This window comes from Rhinopithecus bieti, unplaced genomic scaffold (genome assembly GCF_001698545.2).
Source record: "Rhinopithecus bieti isolate Rb0 unplaced genomic scaffold, ASM169854v2 scaffold_44510, whole genome shotgun sequence".
In the NCBI taxonomy this organism is placed as follows: domain Eukaryota; kingdom Metazoa; phylum Chordata; class Mammalia; order Primates; family Cercopithecidae; genus Rhinopithecus; species Rhinopithecus bieti.
The window spans coordinates 282,182-301,331 of NW_016818390.1; the positions used below are offsets into that span (position 1 = coordinate 282,182).

Genomic DNA, 19,150 nt, shown 5'->3' on the forward strand with positions numbered 1-19,150 from the left:
AATATTTTGCATTTTTTTTTTTTTTTTTTTTTTTTTTTTTTTTTTTTTGAGACGGATTCTTGCTCTGTGCCCCAGGCTGGAGTGCAGTGGCCTGATCTCAGCTCACTGAAAGCTCCGCCCCTGGATTCACGCCATTCTCCTGCCTCAGCCTCCCGAGTAGCCAGGACTACAGGCGCCCGCCACCCGCCCGGCTAATTTTTTTGTGTTTTTAGTAGAAACGGGGTTTCACCGTGTTAGCCAGGATGGTCTCGATCTCCTGACCTCGTGATCCGCCCTCCTCAGCCTCCCAAAGTGCTGGGATTACAGGCTTAAGCCACCGTGCCCAGCCAAAAATGTACATTTTTAAAAGTCAGTAGTGATCTTTATCTCAGGCAGTAAAGAGTATGGAACAAACTATTGTAATTATATTCAAAATAGAATATGAAATATTAGGCATTTCACAATTTTTCCCACTATTTTTTATTTGCTTACAGTGACTACATTCATTCAATAAAAATCAAGGTGTTAACAGGGGTGCATTCCTCTGAAGAAGCCAGAAAAATCATTTTCCTTCCCTTTTTTAGCTTCCAGGGTCTTCCTCCATTCTTTGGCTCCATTTCTAATAGTCTATCTAGCAATTTCACCCTTCAGGCAGAGTGGGATTATATAAAGGAAGGTAATTCCTATTCCCTAGTAGGAAGGAACTCTCTACTAGCTAGGTAAATAACACTTATATAAAATTTAATAGAATGTTAGTTAAATAATGACAACAAATGTATCTCAGCAGTACATGACTGCATTCTTAGTCAGCATAATATTCATAAAGTGTCCTGAGTTCTTAGGAAGGAAAATCACTGTGGCCTATCAAAATTATGAAGCCTAATGTACATGCAGAATTTTAAACTTGTGCCTAAATTCTTCTCATTATGTAGCAAAAACTCTGATTTCTCTGTGCTATACAAATAAGCTATATAAAATGTGATCAGGAAATCAATAGGAGAATGTAAAAAATAGTTGATTTGTTGAGTGATAGGATTCTGGATCATAAAAGATTTATTCTAGTCTTGATATTATAAGTCTTAAGTTCATACTTGGCTTGTGTAGTAGTGTTTATAAATGACCTGTATACTTTGACTTCATTTGGAAAAGATAAGTGAACTCTGCTATATCCTCATGTGAAACCCAGGAACTAAGTTGTATACGTGTTCATTCTAGAAGTGTTCATTCGTTTATGCATTTAGTCATATACACATTTATCCTTACTTATCCATTGATGTGATTCAGACCCAGATGGTCTGGTGGCAGCACGGACAGGCACTTGTCTTCAGAATGCTAGCCACCTAGAAAAGCCCTCCAGGACTGTACTCAGAGTCCAAAAGAGTTGTTTTTCAAGTTACATAGTTTGTCTTAAAGTAATTCACATACTAATGAAAAAACATGCACCATGGAATAGAGGGAATTACATAGTAAATCCTTTTTCCTTATATTTTATATATTTTAGAGTAATCATAGTTTTCTGTGAGAATTTGCCTAGTTGTGAGACCTTGTAGATACTAATTAATTCATGCTGTGTGATGATCCTGTATAAAGAAAGCTTAAATCAATACATACGTTCTGAAAAAAAAAAAAAAAAAAAAATATATATATATATATCTGTACAGTACACAAAGAGAAAAAAACAAACCCAAAAAGAGTTCCTGAAAGTCACTAGTAATTAAGTGGTTTGAAAGAATTAATAGAGTTTCCTACAGGCCTAATTAATAAAGACATTACCTATCCCTATATTGAAAAGATGGACATGGTTTCTAGTTCTGTTTCAGGTTGATTTATGTGGGGAGAGTGTGATGACATTTATGTGCTAAATACTTAGTACTTTTAATTCAATCTACCATTTAATCTATAAATGCAAACCATGTTAAAGGATGGTTGACAAAAATAAACTTGAAAGCCAGCATTAACCTCCCAAACCAGCTGAAGGTGCTCAAAAGACAATAAGAGTAAAATTTCATTATACAGACTTCAAGTGGGTTTTTAAAAAATCTATAGACTTTCCAACTAAAATGATGAATGCTGTTCTGATTCTAATTGACAAGTGTTATATATAAAAGAGTTCTTGCCTTCATTCTTATCAAAACTGTGGGGATTTCAATGATAGGACAATATTATGTGGGTGGAAACTTCTCAGAAGAATAGAGAACTTATCAGTATTTACTTAGGTTCTATTACATTCAGAGCCATAAAAGAAACTACACTCATAAATTTATAGACAGTCAAGGATATTGCCTCTTCCCCAAAGAGGCTAGATATTAAAGGAGTGGAGTGAATGAGCTCAAATCATGAAGTGGTTTCAATATTGGAAGAGTTTTCCCCCTTCATATTTCAACTTGTAACTAATATGTTATGAAGAATCGCTGGCTAGCTAACTTTGAGGGTTTGGCAGAAGAAAGCAGTCTTCACCACTTTTTCTTACAAATGTTATTTTTCTTCGATAATTAGTACTTAATGATAATATCCACCCTTTAATGAGTTACTGTAGGTTAATGATTACCACACTTGTTCAAATATATTTAGGATTTCAACTTTGCAGATAAAGAGAGGTTTATACAGGTTAAGAATCTTGCCCAAAATCACACAAAAGGAGCAAGACGTAAGCCTGTTTTTTTCTTAGCTTCCTATTTCTGCTGTCACAAATTACCACAAACTGAGTGTTGTGAACAACACAAATCTATTATTTTACAGCTCAAGGTCAGAAGTCCAAAACGGGTTTTACTGGGCTAAAATCAAGGTGTCAACAGGGGTGCATTCCACTGAAGAAGCCAGGAAAATCTTTTTCCTTCCCTTTTTCAGCTTCCAGGGTCTTCCTCCAATCTTTGGCTCCATTCTTTGGCCCCTTCCACCATCTTCCGTCTTCAAAGCTCACAATTTCATTACCCAACCTCAGCTTTTGCTATTACGTCTCCTTTTCTGACTCTTCTTCCTCTCTTTTTTATCCTTTAAAGATCCTTGCGATTATATCAGGCCCACTTAGATAATCCAGGACAATCTCCTCTATTTCAAGTCAAAGGAATGATTCACATCCAGAGCAGGATGACATGAAATGTAATCATGCTACTCAGATCAGTAACCATTTAGAACTTTTACATTGTTTATTTTTGGAATTTTCAGTTTAATATTTTTAGACTACAGTTGACTGGTGGTTAACTGCAACTGCAGAAAATGAAACCTCGGATAAGGGAAGACTGTTGTATTTAATATTAATATGTCAATACAATACAGTCGAGAAAAAATATAATCACAGAGATTAATGATTAAGATTAATGATTACTACAATGTTTATAGTAGTGTGATGTAATAGAAATACCTTTGAATCTGGAAAAATTCTGGCTCCATCATTTACTAACTGTATAACCTCAGATAAATATCTTAATGTCGTCTCTTTAGAGTTGATGTGGTGAGTTACAAGGAATGTTGTTCCTCAGAACAAATGGAAACATTTAAATACTTAGCTGGTAGGTGTTCTACAAATGCTTGATCCTTCTTCATTTTCAGAAAATAACAAAGATAGAGAAAAAAGACAAAATAATATAATACATGTTGTATTTACATGTTATAAGTAATGTCTAATAATAATTAAATTTACATAAACTATTTTCTAAATATATTAAACATTTTGTGGGCCTTATTTTTATTTTACAAATAATATTCTGCAGCTCAATGTGCTCCTTTTGTTCCTCCTCTGATATTCAATGTCTGCTTTTTTTTTTTTTCTATAATGCCTCTTTAGGAATCTGAATTAATTCATTAGCTTGATGATGGTGTTTTTTAATTCCATTTTAGGAACTTAATTTTTTAGCATGTAATTTTCTGTATTGTTGTTTGCTGTTATAGGTGCACAACTAGTACTTTTATGAAAAATAAATCCTACATCAGCCTTTTAAAAATCATTTACAAAATAAATCCCAACCTCACATTATAGGAAAGTTATGATATAAAGTATCACCCCTGCCTCCTCATTCCCTCACTTTGATCCCATTGTCAGAGGGAACTCCTAACTGCTGGGTTTTAATTCTTTTTCTTTAGAATATTACCTCATAATTCTTGATCACATTCTTGGCAACTTTTTAAACAGTTGTTGACTCCTGATATGAAAGTCTAGGATCTGGCCAATCTAACTACACTATCTTTCCTTGTCCCTCCTTTCAATATTTGACATTTATACTTTAAATTTTGTTCTTCTATTGTTTACTTTTACAACTGAAAATAACATGGGTAGTTTACTTTTACAACTGAAAATAATATGGGTAAGCATTCATTTATTTTTTTTCAACAGAGTCTATACTCCTACTTTCCAGAGAAGATATTAATGCTCCTTCTTGTTTCCTCAACTTTTCATTTCTTCAGCAGCTTAACTTTGGTCAGGTGTCAAGTTTGTTTATATTTACAGTTTTCTTATAACCACCTCCAACTATTCTTTTTATGAATACATTGACTTTTGTTGTTGTTGTTGTTGAGACGGAATTTTGCTCTTGCTGCCCAGGCTGGAATGCAATGGCATGATGTCGGCTCATCACAATCTCCACCTCCCGGGTTCCAGTGATTCTCCTGCCTCAAGTAGCTGGGATTACAGGCATGCACCACCATGCCCGGCTAATTTTGTATTTTTAGTAGAGATGGGGGTTTCTCCATGTTGGTCAGGCTGATCTTGAACTCCCAACCTCAGGTGATCAGCCTGCCTCAGCCTCTGAAAGTGCTGGGATTACAAGCGTGAGTCACCGTGCCTGGACATGTTGACTTTAAAGTTGGAAATGTATGAACAACGTTGCAAAACCACAAATATTATTCGATGCTGAGAGTCTTGTTTTAACGTAGTGTACTATGTTCTTTGAAGTAGTTTTACTCTCAGGAAACCTAGGGCATTCATGGGAACAAGCTCACCATGTGAAAATGGATTCTCTCTCTCTCTCTTTTTTTTTTAACTCAATTGCTTGAAATCATTTCAAATTTACATATTCTTTAGATTTATATTTACTTACTATAATACCATTCCAAATTTACTAGTATTTCCTTTTTTTGATTTTGAAAGTTTCATGCAGATTTGTTTTTATCCTGAAATGTCAAATTGTCTTTCATTTTGTTTCCTGCACTAAATTTGCCTTTATCTTACCTTCAGTTTTTTACCCCCTCTAAGTTTTATATTGTCTCAGATTTTTTCCCTTTGGAAATGTCCTTCATGGAGCTCTCTATATTGTTCCTTCTTCATTCAGAATGTGTGACATCTTTAATCTTGCTGTGCAGCTGTCATTCTCCAAATCCCCTCAATTTATTTTTTTGGATGAGAGTCTTGTTTTATTTGACTCAATGTAATTTTGCCTATGTATTATTGTTTTAACTTTTATGGAGTCTTTCGGATTGTATATTAGTAATGTGAGATATTACAGATTGATTTATCTTATACCAATGACTGCTTTCTAATTCCTCTGATTTAGATCATGGGACATGTGGCTGCCCTTATTTCTGAAATAGTGTACAGGAAAACACCAGGAAACGAACATTCCAGAATCATGACTGCTAGGTTCAAAAGACATCATCCAAGTATGGAAAGAGAATTCACTAATGAAGTCCAAATAGGAAGAACAGGAGAACATGTTGGGAGAGGAAAATGAATGAGGCATGATGTAAAGGTGGTAAACCTTGTTTTTCTAATCCTTGGCTGGATTGGGTTAGAATAGAGGCACAACAGTGTCTGCCTACATTTCCTAAGGCATCCTTGAATAGAGGGAGTAGTCATCTTGTTTATGCTAATGGAACTCCTGTTTTTGCTTGACTTCCTAAGATGTCAGTAAGGGGTGATATGGTGTTATGAGAACTTACAGATAGACTCATATAGGATTCTACAGATCCTATAGCTAACCCATGTAGCCTCATATAGACTCTATGCAAAAATTTTCCCCTTGGAAATGTCCTTCATGGAGCTCTCTATATTGTTCCTTCTTCATTCAGAATGTGTGTTAAAGTTTAAGATAATATACATAGGCCGGGCGCGGTGGCTCAAGCCTGTAATCCCAGCACTTTGGGAGGCCGAGATGGGCGGATCACAAGGTCAGGAGATCGAGACCATCCTGGCTAACACGGTGAAACCCCGTCTCTACTAAAAAATACAAAAAACTAGCCGGGCGCGGTGGCGGGCGCCTGTAGTCCCAGCTACCGGGAGGCTGAGGCAGGAGAATGGCGGGAACCCGGGAGGCGGAGCTTGCAGTGAGCTGAGATCCGGCCACTGCACTCCAGCCGGGGCGCAAGGGCGAGTCTTTGTTTCTAAAAAAAAAAAAAAAAAAAAATGATATACATAGCTAGAATAATATATCATGCTCATGAATTAGATGATTTCATAAATCATGGTTGTCAACTCTTTGCAATTTCATCCATAAAGTTACAGTGTTTCCAGTGAAAAGCCAAGCATGATTTTTAGTGAATATTAATAAGCTCATGCTAAACATCTGTATGCCAATCAAAGGCATAAGAAAGTCAAGAAAATCTTGAAGGCAATATTTTATCTGCTTTTATGTATGCATGGCACATTTTATAGGTTTAAAAAATTAAACAAATAAGTAGAACCAATTATACAACCAGAAAGAAGTTTCAGAGACTAAATATACAATAAGCAAAACAGAAAATGCATTAGAAGCCTAAAAAGTAAGCGATGGAAATATTTATTATGCCAAAAAGAAAAAGTAGAAAGATAACACAAGTATGAAATAAAAAAGAGGAGAAAAAGAAAACTAATTTAGGAAGTACAACTAGTAGAAATAAGAACAAGAAAGTGAAAGCAAAGAAATGGGAAAGAAGAACTGATCAGAGGGGAAAAAAGAAAAACTAGAAAATATTCTCAAAGTTTATCAGGACATGTTTCAAAAATTGAACTTTCTTTACTTATTCTGCTCCTAAGTCTTCCTGGAATCCTCCTTCTATTGGAAATGAAGGAAGCAGCCTGTGATAATAGATTCTTCACTTTGTTCCTTCCTAGTCACAGGGTATGTGTATGTGTTTGTGTGCATCTGATGAAATAATATATACAGAGTAAATATGTATGAAAATTAGAAAAGGCCAGTATTTATTTATTAGCTTCTTTTATCTTTACTATCAATTTTTAGTATCTGTACTTTAGTCAGTTTAAGGAAATATCAAGTAGAGGCTCACTATACTCTAAAATGCAAATATGTTTCTGAGACTGTAAACACCACATTGTCTAACTTCATAATTCTAGAATTTTGTTCCTTTATACTCATATCAAAGTTTTCTTTTTTCAAGGATTATTTTGTTAATACATTCTCCCTTCTTTCCTCACAGCTGTCAACAAGCAACGACTGCCTCTTTATCTTCCAATTTTTTTCTTTTCTCAAATTGCCAATGTCTTCCTTACAGTCAAGTTTATTTTTATAGATTTTATTTTATTTATCCAATTTGTTTTATTAGACTGTGCTGCTGAATTTTACCTTCTATGGCATTCTTTCAGTGAAAATCCATTTTCTTGATTTTGCTTGACTTGTTGACCTTTCTTTTCCCCTCCCCCCTTCCTTCCTTCCTTCCTTCCTTCCTTCCTTCCTTTCTTTCTTTCTTTCTTTTTCTTTCTTTCCTTCCTTCCTTCCTTNTGCTGAGACTACAGGTGGAGCCACTGCACCTGGCCTGACCATTCATTCTTTATCTTCTATGTTGTTGTTGTTGTTTAATTTGAGGAGTACACTTTTTTCTTTTATTTTTTCATTAAATAGTTCCTTAGAATATTTTTAGCGTTATATAATCTTCCTGTACATTCTCATTTGTTTTCTTGATGTAAGATGATTTCTAGGTTTTTGGTTTTCCCTATGACCAGCTCACATATGTCTCTGAGACAGTTTTTCTACTAAAGAATTTATTTATTTATTTATTCAAGAAATGAGTGCTCATTATGTGCTAAATGTTTTAGCAACACATTCTTTCTTCTACTGTCCTTAACCTGCACTCCATTTTATTGGAATGGCCACATTCCTATTATCATTCAGTACTCACTGGTTCACATTAGAAATTTTTTATTAGCAAACAGGGCCAGGTGCGGTGGCTCATGCCTGTAATCCCAACACTTTGGGATGCTGAGGCAGGCAGATCACGAGGTCAGGAGATCGAGGCCATTCTGGCCAACATGGTGAAACCCCGTCTCTACTAAAATACAAAAAATTAGCCGAGCATGGTGGCACGCACCTGTAGTCCCAACTACTGGGGAGGCTGAAACAGGGGAATCACTTGAACCTGGGAGGCAGAGGTTGCAGTGAGTGGTGATCATGCCATTGCACTCCAACCTGGTGACAGAGCAAGACTCTGTCTCAGTTTTATATTAGCAAACAGCACAGTGAAGTCACAAATTTTTATCTATCCATATATTTTACTTCCTTCTTCTAGACATCAAGAAAATCATTATTTTTTAAAATGCCATTACCAGATGACTTTAATCAGATATACCTCTGTGCACTGTTAAAATAGAATCCAGAGTCCTAATCTGGACCATGGAAACTGAGTGGCTAGAATGGACTTGCAGAATCTGCATTAGTAGCAAATGTTCTAGGTGATTCACATTCACGTTACATTTTAAGAACCACTGCTGTCTGTTGATTTCTTTTCTTGTTATAAATGATATCATATATATTTATACAAAAATGTACATATGCATATATGCATATGTATGTAATGTTCCATACAAACAATTATATCGTTGCAATAGATGCCTAAGCAGGAAATGATAGTTAAAAGGAAAAACCATTTTAATATATCTTCCATTATTCCAATCGCTTGCATTCTTTCTCCAATTTAATTCTATAATATAGTTTTCCTGGTTGTATATCTATCCTCTTTTCATTCTTTTTCATTGGTTTCCTTCCTACCATTCATTGATATGCTGGTACTCCCCAGGGAGAGGGCCTTCTTTGGTCCTTATCTTTTCTTCTACACGTAAAGTTCTGCAGAGGTGACTTAGGTATTTCTCAAGAACCATGCGTAGCTTGCATCTCCCACTTTGTGTTCATTTAATGAATTAAAAGGTCAACATAAAATGTATGTAGGGCTGGGCACGGTGGCTCATGCCTGTAATCCCAGCACTTTAGGAGGCCGAGGCAGGTGGATCATGAGGTCAGGAGTTCGAGACCAGCCTGACCAACATGGTGAAACTCTGTCTCTACTGAAAATACAAAAATTAGCTGAGTGTGGTGGCATGCGCCTGTAACCTCAGCTACTAGGGAGACTGAGGCAGGAGACTCGCTTGAATTTGGGAGGCAGAGGTTGTAGTGAGCCAAGATCATGCCACTGCACTCCAGCCTGGGTGATAGAGCGAGACTGCATCTCAAAAAAAAGAATTATATGTAGAGTTTTCTAATGCTAAAATGTTTCAACAGTCAATGCTTTTCCCTTTCCCTGTGTAATTTACTTATTAACAATTCCTTCCTAATACGATAGCCTTGTTATCACCTCCCTATTATCTAGAAAGCAAGTTAAGATAAGTAGATTATGATTATATGAGAAACCAAAGACTTGAGAAACAAAACAAAACCAACTTTTGTTCTTTATTCTGAGGTTAAAAAAAGAAAAAGCTGTATTAGTTAGCTATTGCTACAAAATGTTGCATGACAAAAGAGTCATAAAACTTTCAGTGGCTTATTGATATTTTATTTTTATACTTAAAAGGCTGTAATTTGGCTGATCTAGGCTAAGCTTTTCTGAATCAGTTACATGCCTGGCTTCTGACTTGGCTTCAGGTCTGAGGTGCAGGTGGGAGGAGCAGTAGAGATATTGGGAAATTTTTTTTTTGTGGCAGATCCCAGGTGCACAAGAGAACAAGCCCAACTATGCAAGCAATTACATTATGTTCACTCACATTTCCTTAGTCAAAGCAGTTTTAGGGCAAGCCCAACCTTAGAGGGATGGGGAAATATACCCTACCCACAGTGGGAGGCTTTGTAAAATTACATAGCACAGGGTGTGGAGGTATAATCCTAGTACTACGCACTGAGTAATTGGGACAATAATCCAAACTACATCAGAGGGACAGTATATGAATCTGAGGATTCTTGGTATACATAATCTTTTGTTTGTTTTGCCATTATCAGAAATTTTCTCAGATGATTTTTTAAAAAGGTTTCACTTACTTGATTAAAAAGGTACTACTCATTTACTTACTTGTGTTTTATCATTAGTTCCTTTCTGTAGAAGTGGTAGAAGCCAGAGAAGAAAGGGCCTCAGTCTCTTGCCTGAGTTTGAGACCTCTGTTTCAAACTGTCCGATGAGTAATCTACAGACAATTTTTCTCAATAAGCACCCATAATTTTATTAATTATTTGTTTACCTAAGCCTGTGGCTCCTTAATTTCTCATCATCAAATCTCCCCAAGCTACCTTCAAGTTTTTCTTCTTTCTCATCCTTATACCCAATTTGTGAACAAATTCTATCAGTTTCAATGGAATGTTCCTTTGAAGTCCCTTCATTCAATTTTGTTTCATTAAGTGTTTTCATTTTAACCAGGAGTTTTACTTCAAAAACCTCTGGAGCCAGAGACATCTTATTAAAAAAGAAACCTGAAAGTATCCCGTGTTTAGAGGGCCCACTCAACTTCTGGAGTCCTGGCTATCTTCTCTTTCTCATTCACCACTCAAACTACATGGAATACTGACTTCAAAACTCTCACTTTTTAGATGATTCTCTTATTACTTGAATATCAACTACACTGCCTTCTCCACTCAGCAAAGCCTGATTCATCTTCCAGAGCCAAGTTGGGTGTTATCTTTGCACTTAAGCCTTTCGGGATTCTCATACAAAGTCAGTGGCCTTCTCCTGGCGTTCTCACTGTATTCTGCACAACTATCCATTCAAGGATTGTTTCATGGATTATTTACATTTGATTATAAAAGCATTAAAAGATCCTTATAAAAATCAGAGGACATATAAAGTGTAAAGAAGAAAATATAATCACTGTTCTTGGCTTCAGAGAATACAGTTAACATTTTGGTACTATATTTTTATGGCAAGATTACTTCATTTAACAACATAGCATAGCATTTTTTCAATTGTAGTCTATTGTAAAAATTAATTTTGCTGTTTCTCTCCCCTTGCAGATTGTTCATTCCTTTAAGGATCATCATTTCTCATTTTACACCTTATTTCCAGTGGTTGGTACAATCCTTGGCAAACAGGAAGCATTTAATTAACAGCTGTGTGACTGTTAAATGAAATGGGAATATTTTATTAAGTCCGAAATAATTCAGTGAACAAAGGAGCATAACTATAAGCCAACGACAAATTACAAAATAGGTGGTATTTTACTAAAGTCTGGGTATCTTGTTATATTACATATTATTTTTGAAAACCTGACATTGTGTCAAGGCAATAGTTATGCTGTAATTCTGTGTTAATCTTGTTTTCTATTTTTTTGACCTCAGGAAATTATTTGCTGTAATTATTTCCAGTCACATAAGACTTTAGATATTAGTCAAATAGTGTTGTAGTTTTAGCACTGGTAAGAGATACAAGGGTTAAGTCACTCTAGTCTTTTTTTTCTTTTTCTTCTTCTTCTTTTAAAGACATGTAACTTCTTTGTCTGATCTCCTTATGGTCCTTGTCACAACTGTATGGCTTTTAATCACTCATACATTCAGTGAGTTACTGCACTGCTGGAACCTTAATGATGTTCTAGTTTGTTTGGATGATCTTCCTGATAAAGTCCTGACAATCTCTCAGTATAATGGGAAGACAATCAAAATAAAAAATGCTTTAAGAGTTCAGGTAGTGGAGCATAGTATTATTTTTCACGCAGTGCAAGGATATTAAAATACAGACTTTCATGCATTTGATTGAGTTTGTGATGGAATCCAAGAAAAATTGAAAATTTGAATTATTCTACTGCCAGCAGGGACTGTATATCATGAACAGAAAAGCAGGCATATGTAACTGACTCTTATAGCATAATCTGAAAAGTGTCAGCTTGCCCTCCTTTTATATGAGTTTCTGCAGTATATCTAAGCAATTAATTCATTATATAACTCTCTTATATTTGCAATCACCATCTGGAATTTTACAAAAATTTAAAATGTCATCTTCAGTGCACATGGTTTGAATAGTTAAAATTATGTCTTACATTGATAGCATGTTTCAGTTTTTCAAGGTGCTTTCTGTTAAAGTGTCTCATTTGACTCAACAACCCTCTGAAAGTAAGTAGTGGAACTCTGATAATTCTCCAGCCTGCTCCATATCTTCTGTCTCCTTCCTTCTTATTAGGAAGCAGTTTGGTGTGATGGAAAGAGCACAGAATATGAATTCAGGTATTTAGCTCTAACCTTGTCTTGAATTACTTTGACAATGGAGAGATAATTTTCAGTTCTCTAAACCTTGGTTTTCTAATTGGCAAAACAATAATAATGCTAAAGTGTACTCCCAATGTTGCGAGGATTAATTAAGGTGAAATCTAAGAGCAAATGTAACATTCATGTTAGCTTCTTTTAAGGGCAGCTTGGGATGATGGAAAGAGAACAGATCTTTGCTTCGTGGCTTCTTATTTATGGTACTTGAGCAAGTTATCTACCCTTTCTGAACTTCATTTTTCTAAGTGTGAAATGGCTGTAACAATACCTGTCTTGTGGAGCTGCTGAAAGATAAGGTAACATATATGCTGATTCTAGCATAGTTCCTAACTCAGTGTCGTATACCCTATCGAAAGTGTTTCCCCTTCTTTCATCTTTCTTCCCTGCCTCTTACCACTCTTTCCCACCTCCTGTCTTTCCACTTTACTCTTCATCCTCCCATCTCAACTTTGTTTGACAGAAAAAGATCAAGAACGTGATTGGAGAATCTCGAGATTTAATACTTTAGAAAGTGTTTAGCTTAGAAATTCTTTTTTTCCAAACAAAATTGTAATTTTCAGTTGAGGCAGGAGATGGGGATTCAAATTCTCTGCCCTCCTTTTGAGAAAAGACCTTTTCCTGGCCCACTTTGGCATCTCCATTGAATCCTGTAAACTTTGCACAGTAGAATTTGGAAAATCACCGGTGTAGCCGAACCCTCTCATCTTGCAGATGGAACAACTGAATTTGAGGGAAGTTAAGATACTTGCCTAAGCTTGTGAGGCTGGTAAGTGGTGAGCTAAGACTAGAACTCAGTCGTTCTTTGCCTTACCCTGTTCCTTTAGTAAGTAAGGATACAGAGTGCAACTGTGTATAATTATATTCCTCTCTTGAAAGATGTTACAGTCTGTTTGTGCAGATAGAACTTACATTAAAAGATGAAGAAAGTAAAGTACTATGACATAACCATGAAATGGGTGAAATAGGTAAATCCATCAAGAAGAGAGGAACATGGATGATCATTGTTTTGGGGGCTGGACACTGCAAACTATGAAAGCAGGAATTTCTTTGCTGTGCTCATTGTTATTTTATTCCCAGTGCGTAGAGAAGTGCCTGGTTTCCTACAGGGAATTAACAGTTTTAAAACATTAAATAAATGAATGGCTAAATGAGGTATATAAATGAACCAGTCCTAGAAAAAGGGCAAGGGTTTAGAAAAGTTAGATCAGAGTGTTTAAACAATGGGCTGATCTTCATTGTTGGGCAATGACATATGTTGAGTGGGTCACAATTTATATATGAAAATGTCATTATGTCATGGAAATTGTTTAGATTTTTGTGTGATACATACATAAAATACATTTGGATCAATATGCTTGTGTGTATACTTGATCACAAGTTAAAATGTATGTCTCACTGTAGGTCATGATTAAAAATGTTTCAAAAATATGGTTTTAGACAAAGGAAATACTAAAATTTGAGGCAGGCATGTGAATGTTTTGTGTGAAAATAGTGAGTTTAACAGTTTTGCTAAATCTGAGCTGAAGAGAATAGTGAAATCAAGTCTATCCAGGGGAAGAAGAATCCATTTGGCTCTTTAGCTATTAAAGAATTACAGGGACTCCACTTCGCCTCTGACTGTCTCCATCATTCACAATAAGAAGATTTAACAAAACTACATGTTAGAAAGATTAGACAGCTTAATCTTACAGTAGTGATTCACTCGGATTGTAACTGGGGGAGTAGACAGAGAACTATGCAAAAGAGGCAGCACAGGGTAGGAAAGTTATGGCTTTAACTCGTGGCACCTGCATAAGAAAACCAGTTTCTTGGGCATGATTGGGGTAAATGAGGTTAAAACAAAATGTGAACGTGTGATGACAAAAGGGAGACCAAATTGTGAACAATTTCACATAATGTCTGTCTGAGAAAAAACAAACAGAAACAAAAAACAAAACAAAACAAAAAAATTAAGAGAACAAAAAGTAGGAGTTAGGAAAAGGTTAGGATGGAGGTGAGAATCTTTGTGGTCAACTAGGGATAGTCAATAGAGATCTCTAGACATTGATGAGAAATTAAAGAAGGCATCAAGTTCTTTAAAAAGATTAGTTTGAAAGAAAGAGATTCCTTCTCCCCTGAAATCTAGCTATTCAGACCAGGGGGGATGGGAGTGATCCTGGATATAGATAACAAAACTTAAACAAACAGTTAATAAATGCTTCTTTCTTTAATTTGAACACTGACTACAACAGAAGTTTAAATCAACAATGTGACATTAGCCTACTACTTTTGTGTTAGTAACAAGAGACACTTTTAAGTGTGTAAAAACATTTATTTTGCTAGGTGAGAAGCATACTCTTTATTTGCCCTAAATTTGTTTAATGTACTACCATTACTTGAGAAATTGTATAACTTTGACCACTCTCCATATTATGGCTAAATTAGGAAGTTAGAAGGAAGATTGAGTATTGTATGAAGGTTTTGGATTTCATGTCCTTAAAACTACTTAAAATGAGTTCAATATTGATGAAAAAAGTTGAGAAAGTTAGAAATCTAATTACAAATGTTTGAAATGTATCCACATAAGTTGAGCTTTTCCTTTTGGTTGGAGTTTATCTGAATTCAGAGGAAATTCAGAGGTCAAGAATGATGAATAATAACAATAATAAAAGTAATAATTTTTTTTTTTTTGAGATGGAGTCTCTCTCTGTCACCCAGGCTGGAATACAGTGGCATGATCTTGGCTCACTGCAACCTCTGCCTCCCGGGTTCATGCCATTCTCCTGCCTTAGCCTCCCGAGTAGCTGGGACTACAGGTGCCCGCCACCACGCGCAGCTAATTTTTGTATTTTTAGTAGATACAAGGTTTCACCATGTTGGCCAGGATGGTCTTGATCTCTTGACCTCATGATCTGCCCACCTGGACTTCCCAAAGTGCTGGGATTACAGGCATGAGCCACCGCACCCGGCCTGTTTTTATTTATTTATTTATTTATTTATTTGTTTGTTTGTTTGTTTTTGAGACGGAATTTTGCTCTGTCTCCCAGGCTGGAGTGCAGTGGCGCGATCTCAGCTCAGTGCCAACCTCTGCCTCCCGGGTTGAAGCGATTCTCCTGCCTCAGCCTCCCGAGTAGCTGGCGCTACAGGTACATGCCACCATGCCCAGCTAATTTTTGTATTTTTAGTAGAGACGAGGTTTCACCATGTTGGCCAGGATGGTCTCAATCTCTTGACCTCGTGATCTGCCCACCTAGGCCTCCCAGTGTTGGAATTACAGGCGTGAGCCACTGTGCCTGGCCAAATAATTTTTTTTTAAATACCATGGCTTAAGTTATTTATTTTTAAAAGGAAGCCAAATAGAACCCCTTTGTTGTTTATTAAAGGAAATAAATGACAACATTATAGATATCCTGTGAGCACGTGTGTATGTGAGTCTGTATAAATTAAGAGAAAGAACATGAGCCTCTGCACATTTATGTGTGTTTGTGTGTGTATAAAAGAACATAAGCCTATGCATGTTTGTGTGTTTCTGTGTGTATTTATGTGTGTGTGTGTGTGTGTTTGTGTGCGTGTAATGAAACTCTGTCTCTAGGCAAGGCCAGGTACAAAGGTCCATCATTTAAGTCTCAGAACTAAATAAACATGTGAGGTTATAATTATTTTATTGAGCTTTCTTATTTTATGACCCACTAATGGCTTATGGATCAGTTATATTGATAAGCACTGAAAACATACAGTTTCAGAGTTTTTTTTTTTTTATTTTTTCATTTATTGTTTTATTTTAAAGTGTCAAGAAGAAAATACCCGGTTCCCGTCTTATTTTTCATTTATAATAAACCATAGAAGTACAATTTATGTAATAGAGTAGAAACGAAGGTGTATGTAGAGTGTATATAACTGGCAATTTGTATGCAACAATAACGTACTTTCAATTTCTGATGAAAATTATTGGACCTTCATTTTTGAATTTAAAATTAAAATTTTTTTAAAGTATATTTTAAATTATCAATTTGAGGGGTACACATGCAGGTTTGTTACATGGATATATTGTGTAATGGTGAGATTTGGGCTTCTAGTGTACCAGTCATTCAAATAGTGCATATTGCACCCAAAAGACCATTTTTCAACACTCATCTCCCTCCTGTTCTCCAATCTTTTGGAGTCTCCTGTGTCTATTGTTTCCGTCTTTACATCCATGTCCATTGTTTAGCTTCTACTTGTAAGTGAGAACATGTGGTATTTGATTTTCTGTTTCTAAGTTATTTCACTTGGGATAATGACCTCCAGTTCCATACATACAGCTGCAAAATACATGATTTTATTCTTTCTTTATTGCTGTATAGTATTCCGTGGCATGTGTGTGTGTGTGTGTGTGTCACATTTTCTTCACCCAGTCATTCATTGATGAATACTTGGGTTGATTCCATGATTTTGCTATTGTGAACAGTGCTGCAATAAACATAGGACTGCACCACTAACAGGGTATAAGCATTCCCTTTTCTCCACACCCTTGTCAAAACTGTTGAACTTCTGCATTTGAGTGTATGTCTTGAAATCAACTATTCAATATCAGGTTAATGTTTCTTTTGCACTTTTATTATGGCAAAATTAACCCCATTATGTCATTTAGCATTTGTGAGAAGATAACATAATACAAACATAGTTTTTAAAATTTGTTGTTATTTTGTTTTTGCATATACTGTAGATTATTTATGACATATTTTATCAAAAGTTGAGATTCTAGAAATTCCTGTCTGTGTAATTTCCTGTGGGAACTACCTATAGCTTTCTGCCCAAAGAAAGAGGCGCCGGGAAGGGCTATGCATGCCAGTTTAATCTTCCCAAATTTGCCAGCCAGATAAATTCCTTTACCTGCTCTGGAGCAGGTGAATGAATGTGCACAGTGAGGTCAGGAGTCAGCTCCAGCTGTACAGAAGGAAACATCAGGAGTGAGGAGTAAGTGCCTCCTCCCCTCCCAGTATTAACATTTCTAATATTCATGGGTAGATTCAATTTGAAAACTAAGTATAAACATTTTGTTTAATGTAATGCTTGATTATCTGTCTTATCTATTTTCAAGTAAAACTAAAAACTGAGTATTTAGCTTTAGAATTATTTAGCTTCTCTCAAATGCTCAGTTTTTATCAACATCTTGTCAATTTTAACTGATAGCACCCTTAGCAGAGTTTGTAGGAATGAAATAGAAGCATTTGCCAGTTTTGCTTTAAGAGTCTGAAATATTTTGGTTTTGAAGGTTATATTGCAGTTAAAAGAAAACCATTTAACTTGATATATGCATATGTTTCCTGAGGTCAGAGCCTACCATTAAACTTCCTAAAGATTCTTAGGTTAATTTTTTAAACTGTGGACTTTTAGTGCGAAAATATTTATTAGAATCACACTATGGGGGATGAGAAATGTTAGACTTTATCAATATCGTTGTCTATTGGACCCTCTACATTTACGATCAAATTCTTCAAGCCTCATCATATGCACAGAAATTGAAGAACAGTTAATCTCTAGGTAACTAAATTTGGAAACACATGTAAAGAGAGCAGAAGGGCAATGGAAATTTATCCAAGACAGAAATACCTCTTTTCTGAATTTGTTGATATTTAAAATAGGATCCGTACCCAAACTAAATGAAAGTAAAAAATTCAGTTCTTGATATTCTGCTAGACCTTGCATTTCTTTGTATTACTATTTGCACCATTAAAAATATATACAAATACATATTTTAAAAAGTTCTCGGCCAGGCGCAGTGGCTCACACCTGGAAACCCAGCACTTGGGGAGGCCGAGGTGGGCAGATAACCTGAGGTTGGGAGTTTAGGACCAGTCTGACCAATATGGAGAAACCCCGTCTCTATTAAAAATACAAAAGTAGCCGGGTATGGTGGCACATGCCTGTAATCCCAGCTACTTGGAAGGCTGAGGCAGGAGAATCGCTTGAACCCAGGAGGCGGAGGTTGCAGTGAGCCGAGATCGCGGGCTACTGCACTCCAGTCTGGGCAACGAGAGCGAAATTTCGTTCCAAAAAAAAGAAAAGAAAAAAAAAAGAAAAAAATTATCATGATGCATTAGCTTACATAAATATACATTGAAATTTAAGCCGGGCGTGGTGGCTCACGCCTGTAATCCTAGCACGTCGGGAGGCCGAGGCAGGCGGATCGCCTGAGCTCAGGAGATCGAGACAAGCCTCGGCAACATGGCAGAACTCCGTATCTACAAAAAATGGAAAAAATGAGCCGGGCGTGGTGGCGGGTGCCTGTGATCCCAGCTACTTGGTAGGTTGAGGTGGGAAGATAACTTGATCCCAGGAGGCCGAGGCTGCAGTGAGTTGAGATCCCACCACTGCACTCCAGCCTGAGTGACAATTGAAATTTAAATAGTGTTAGGGACAAAAGGATGAATGAACACTGTTTAAAGGAATTCTGCATATTAGAATTCTGGAATACTTCCGTAGGCATTCTAAAGTCCTAAAACCTGTTGCTTTATGGATTCTAAAATTCAGGTTTTGGTACAGTGGATTTTCAATTTTGTTTTTCTTTTACTGAGGACATTGAAACTCATAGCACAGGATCTTGTGAGTCCACCCTGAAAATTAAAGAAAGTGGCTTGTTAAGACTCTTCAGTCCTAAAGTATAATGTGAAATGAGAATGCATATTTATATCAGACAAATTTAGGCTTTGAATCTTGGCTTTGTTAAGCAGTATGTATTCTTGCTTAAGCTAGTGTACCTTCCTTTTTGAGTCTTAGTTTGTTCCTGTATAAAGCTGGAGATAGCCACGCATCCTTTTTTTTTTTTTTTTTTTTTTTTT

The 19,150-nt window shown here is 36.1% G+C and overlaps 1 protein-coding gene across 6 annotated transcripts in view; it reads left to right on the plus strand.

Moving 5' to 3' along the window:
* HNF4G (hepatocyte nuclear factor 4 gamma) overlaps positions 1-19,150 on the plus strand; it is a 169,050-nt gene that overhangs the window by 48,174 nt on the left and 101,726 nt on the right. The gene's annotated exons all lie outside the window — the stretch shown is intronic.